Genomic DNA, 6,159 nt, shown 5'->3' on the forward strand with positions numbered 1-6,159 from the left:
GGAAAATCAGATATGATATATATAATACAAAAGGCAAAATGTTAGAGGAAAATATTATCCAAACAGTAATAACACTAAATGTCAATGGACTGAATTCCCCAATCAAAAGACATAGATTGGCAGAATGGATTAAAAAACAGGATCCTTCTATATGCTGTCTACAGGAAACACATCTTAGACCCAAAGATAAATATAGGTTGAAAGTGAAAGGTTGGGAAAAGATATTTCATGCAAATAACAACCAGAAAAGAGCAGGAGTGGCTACACTAATATCCAACAAATTAGACTTCAAATGTAAAGCAGTTAAAAGAGACAAAGAAGGACACTATATACTAATAAAAAGGAACAATCAAACAAGAAGACATAACAATCATAAATATTTACTCACCGAACCAGAATGCCCAAAAATACGTGAGGAATACACTGCTAACACTGAAAAGGGAAATAGACTCATATACCATAATAGTTGGAGACTTCAATTCACCACTCTCATCAATGGACAGAACATCTAGACAGAGGATCAATAAAGAAATAGAGAATCTGAATATTACTATAAAGGAGCTAGACTTAACAGACATTTATAGGACATTACATCCCACAACAGCAGGATACACCTTTTTATCAAGTGCTCATGGATCATTCTCAAAGATAGACCACATGCTGGGTCACAAAGCAAGTCTTAACAAATTTAAAAAGATTGAAATCATACACAACACTTTCTCGGATCATAAAGGAATGAAGTTGGAAATCAATAATAGGCGAAGTGCCAGAAAATTCACAAATACGTGGAGGCTCAAAACACACTCCTAAACAACGACTGGGTCAAAGAAGAAATTGCTAGAGAAATTACCAAATACCTCGAGGCGAATGAAAATGAAAACACAACATATCAAAACTTATGGGACGCAGCAAAGGCAGTGCTAAGAGGGAAATTTATTGCCCTAAATGCCTATATCAGAAAAGAAGAAAAGGCAAAAATGCAGGAATTAACTGTTCAAGTGGAAGAACTGGAGAAAGAACAGCAAACTAATCCCAAAGCAAGCAAAAGGAAAGAAATAACAAAGATTAGAGCAGAAATAAATGAAATTGAAAACATGAAAACAATAGAGAAAATCAATAAGACCAGAAGTTGGTTCTATGAGAAAATCAATAAGATTGATGGGCTCTTAGCAAGACTGACAAAAAGAAGAAGAGAGAGGATGCAAATAAATAAGATCAGAAATGGAAGAGGAGACATAACTACTGACCTCACAGAAATAAAGGAGGTAATAACAGGATACTATGAACAACTTTACGCTAATAAATACAACAATTTAGAGGAAATGGACGGGTTCCTGGAAAGACATGAACAACCAACTTTGACTCAAGAAGAAATAGATGACCTCAACAAACCAATCACAAGTAAAGAAATTGAATCAGTCATTCAAAAGCTCCCTAAAAAGAAAAGTCCAGGACCAGAGGGCTTCACATCTGGATTCTATCAAACATTCCAGAAAGAATTAGTACCAACTCTCCTCAAACTCTTCAAAATAATCGAAGTGGAGGGAAAACTACCTAATTCATTCTATGATGCCAACATCATCCTCAGACCAAAACCAGGCAAAGATATTACAAAAACAGAAAACTACAGACCAATCTCTCTAATGAATATGGATGCAAAAATACTCAATAAAATTCTAGCAAATCGTATCCAACAACACATTAAAAGAATTATACATCATGACCAAGTAGGATACATCCCAGGTATGCAAGGATGGTTCAACATAAGAAAATCAATTAATATAATACACCACATCAACAAATCAAAGCAGAAAAAACACATGATCATCTCAATTGATGCAGAGAAGGCATTTGACAAGATTCAACATCCTTTCCTGTTGAAAACACTTCAAAGGATAGGAATACAAGGGAACTTCCTTAAAATGATAGAGGGAATATATGAAAAACCCACAGCTAATATCATCCTCAATGGGGAAAAATTGAAAACTTTCCCCCTAAGATCAGGAACAAGACAAGGATGTCCATTATCACCACTATTATTCAACATTGTGTTGGAGGTTCTAGCCAGAGCAATTAGACAAGAAAAAGAAATACAAGGCATCAAAATAGGAAAGGAAGAAGTAAAACTATCACTGTTTGCAGACGATATGATACTATACGTAGAAAACCCAGAAAAATCCACAACAAAACTACTAGAGCTAATAAATGAGTACAGCAAAGTAGCAGGTTACAAGATCAACATTCAAAAATCTGTAGCATTTCTATACACTAGCAATGAACAAGCGGAGGGGGAAATCAAGAAACGAATCCCATTTACAATTGCAACTAAAAGAATAAAATACCTAGGAATAAATTTAACCAAAGAGACAAAAAACCTATATAAAGAAAACTACAAAAAACTGCTAAAAGAAATCACAGAAGACCTAAATAGATGGAAGGGCCTACCATGTTCATGGATTGGAAGACTAAATATAGTTAAGATGTCAATCCTACCTAAATTGATTTACAGATTCAATGCAATACCAATCAAAATCCCAACAACTTATTTTTCAGAAATAGAAAAACCAATAAGCAAATTTATCTGGAAGGGCAGGGTGCCCCGAATTGCTAAAAACATCTTGAGGAAAAAAAACGAAGCTGGAGGTTTTGCACTGCCTGACTTTAAGGCATATTATGAAGCCACAGTGGTCAAAACAGCATGGTATTGGCATAAAGATAGATATATCGACCAATGGAATCGAATAGAGTGCTCAGATATAGACCCTCTCATCTATGGACATTTGATCTTTGATAAGGCAGTCAAGCCAACTCACCTGGGAAGAACAGTCTCTTCAACAAATGGTGCCTAGAGAACTGGATATCCATATGCAAAAGAATGAAAGAAGACCCATATCTCACACCCTATACAAAAATTAACTCAAAATGGATCAAAGATCTAAACATTAGGTCTAAGACCATAAAACAGTTAGAGGAAAATGTAGGGGGATATCTTATGAATCTTACAATTGGAGGCAGTTTTATGGACCTTAAACCTAAAGCAAGAGCACTGAAGAAGGAAATAAATAAATGGGAACTCCTCAAAATTAAACACTTTTGTGCGTCAAAGAACTTCATCAAGAAAGTAGAAAGACAGCCTACACAATGGGAATCAATATTTGGAAACGACATATCAGATAAAGGTCTAGTATCCAGAATTTATAATGAGATTGTTCAACTCAACAACGAAAAGACAACCAACCCAATTACAAAATGGGAAAAAGACTTGAACAAACACCTCTCAGAAGAGGAAATACAAATGGCCAAAAGGCACATGAAGGGATGCTCAACGTCCCTGGCCATTAGAGAAATGCAAATCAAAACCACAATGAGATATCATCTCACACCCACCAGAATGGCCATTATCAACAAAACAGAAAATGACAAGTGCTGGAGAGGATGCGGTGAAAGAGGCACACTTATCCACTGTTGGTGGGAATGTCAAATGGTGCATCCACTGTGGAAGGCAGTTTGGCGGTTCCTCAAAAAGCTGAATATAGAATTGCCATACGACCCAGCAATACCATTGCTGGTAATCTACTCAAAGGAATTAAGGGCAAAAACTCTAACGGACATTTGCACATCAATGTTTATAGCAGCGTTATTTACAATTGCAAAGAGATGGAAACAGCCAAAATGTCCATCAACAGACGAGTGGCTAAACAAACCGTGGTATATACATACGATGGAATATTATGCAGCTTTAAGGCAGGATAAACTTATGAAGCATGTAATAACATGGATGGACCTAGAGAACATTATGCTGAGTGAGTCTAGCCAAAAACTAAAAGACAAATACTGTATGGTCCCAATGATGTGAATCGACACTCGAGAATAAACTTGGAATATGTCATTGGTAACAGAGTTCAGCAGGAGTTAGAAACAGGGGAAGATAATGGGTAATTGGAGTTGATGGGATACAGACTGTGCAATAGGACTAGATACAAAAACTCGAAAATGGACAGCACAGTAATACCTAATTGTAAAGTAATCATGTTAAAACACTGAATGAAACTGCATCCGAGCTATAGGTTTTTGTTTTGTTTTGTTTTGTTCTTACTATTATTACTTTTATTTTTTTTCTCTATATTAACATTCTATATCTTTTTCGGTTATATTGCTAGTTCTTCTAAACCGATGCAAATGTACTAAGAAACGATGATCATGCATCTATGTGATGATGTTAAGAATTACTGATTGCATATGTAGAATGGTATGATTTCAAAAAAAAAAAAAGGACAGCACAATGCTACCTAATTGTAATGTAATTATGTTAAATCACTGAATGAAGCTGCATCTGAGCTATAGTTGTTTTTTTTTCTTATATATTTTTGTATTTTGTATTTTTATTTTTATTTTTTCTCTATATTATCATTTTATTTCTTTTTCTGTTGTCTTGCTATTTCTTTTTCTAAATCGATGCATATGTACTAAGAAATGATGATCATACATCTATGTGATGATATTAAGAATTACTGATTGCATATGTAGAATGGAATGATTTCTAAATGTTGTGTTAATTTTTTTTAATTAATAAAAAAAAAAGAATCAGAAATAAAGTATCTAGCATAATGCCTGGCATGCAGTAGGTGCCTAATAGGTAGTGTTATGTATCTTCTCTTAGATACTAAGATGTCTTGAGAGCATGGTTGCTACATCAGTGCTACATATCCCAGTCTTTCATTTCTTCCTGACCTTACCTGAAAACCAGGCTTGTTGTCCTCTGGCTGTGTTTGGAGGGCCAGCCTCTCTTACAGGTGGGATTGGGGGCTGTGCTATTTGAAGGGCAGTCAAGAGAGTGGGATCTTCTGCTTCCAGGAGAGAGGGGTTCTAGGGTAGGGGAGAAGGAGTAGTGATCGACCTTTCCAGCGATTCTTCTTGATCTGCTTCATGGCAGCCTTCTGTTACTCCTCACCCCCCACCAAGCGGTAGTGTCCAGACAGGACACAATTTGAGTGTATTTGAAGCTGTTTCAGTAAGAATGGGGGAGGGGGCTCTCTGCATTTAAGGGCGTATGGTATTTCAAAGCAGTTATTGCTAATGAGTTCAGATTTTTTTTTAGCCTTGACAAAAGTACTACTTGGGAGAGGTGACTTACTATGAAAATGGTCAACAGTGGACTCATGGATAAGCATGCAGATCTACAGGTAGGAGGGTACCCCACCCCAAGTCTTGGTGCAGTTGCAGTGGGGTCTGAGTTTCCTGCGAGGCAGAGGAAAGCAGTCTCCAGGTGCACAGGAGTCTGGGCTTTTGTTCCTTCCCCATTTCTAAAGCTGCATGACCCCCTCCATAGGACCTGTGGAAGCCTCCCTGTTCCTCAGGGAGATGGGGAACGGGTGGCCCTCTGTGCTGGTTACATCGTGGGCACAGAATTCCAGGCTCAGCCTTTGAGGTTCCAGGGTGGAAAGTTGGTTGTGGATGGGCTGCTGCTCCTTAAGAAACAGCTTTTTGGCTGATGAAGAAAGTAAAATTTTTGAGTGACATTTGTAAAATAGAGGAGGTAGAGTGTGATGCATGTGAGTGTCCTGTAGGATGGAGAAGGGGGTTCTGCTGGAGAGCCATTTTACCTGAGGTTGATGTTAGGGTGGGAGTGGGAAAATATGCCCATAGGAAATGAGAACCTATGGGGTAGTCTGCATTTGGAGTACTGGGGTCTGGCCATGTCCAGAGCAAGAGCAGGACCCAGGACAGGAAGCATCTTTTGTCCATCTTGGCCTATCAACCCTGCGTTAGAGGGAAGGAAGCAGAGGGCAGGAGCTTTGGGAACAGGGAGGGCAGTGAGAAGGGAGATATAAGGTAGTGGGATGGCTAGAGGACACTCACTCACAGTCACAGAGCTCACAGACGTGGCTGGATGGAGCACACTTTGGGTCAATGACCTTCTGGGTCATGTTGACAGTAGCTTCTTTGCTCAGCCTGTTCTCTGTCCCTAGCTTCTGAGTGAGCACCTGTGCTTCAGCAGATTGCATAAGTTCTGAGGTTTGGTGCCTTAGGTTGCCGTGGTCTTCACCATTTGAATGTGAAAGCCACTGCACTGGCCTTGGGAAAGGAGGTAGAGGCAACTAATTGCTTAGGACTCAACATCTTTGGGTCTTGATCTCTGCCACCAGTCTCAAGCCTAAC

The sequence above is a fragment of the Tamandua tetradactyla genome, chromosome 8, assembly GCF_023851605.1.
Source record: "Tamandua tetradactyla isolate mTamTet1 chromosome 8, mTamTet1.pri, whole genome shotgun sequence".
NCBI lineage: Eukaryota > Metazoa > Chordata > Mammalia > Pilosa > Myrmecophagidae > Tamandua > Tamandua tetradactyla.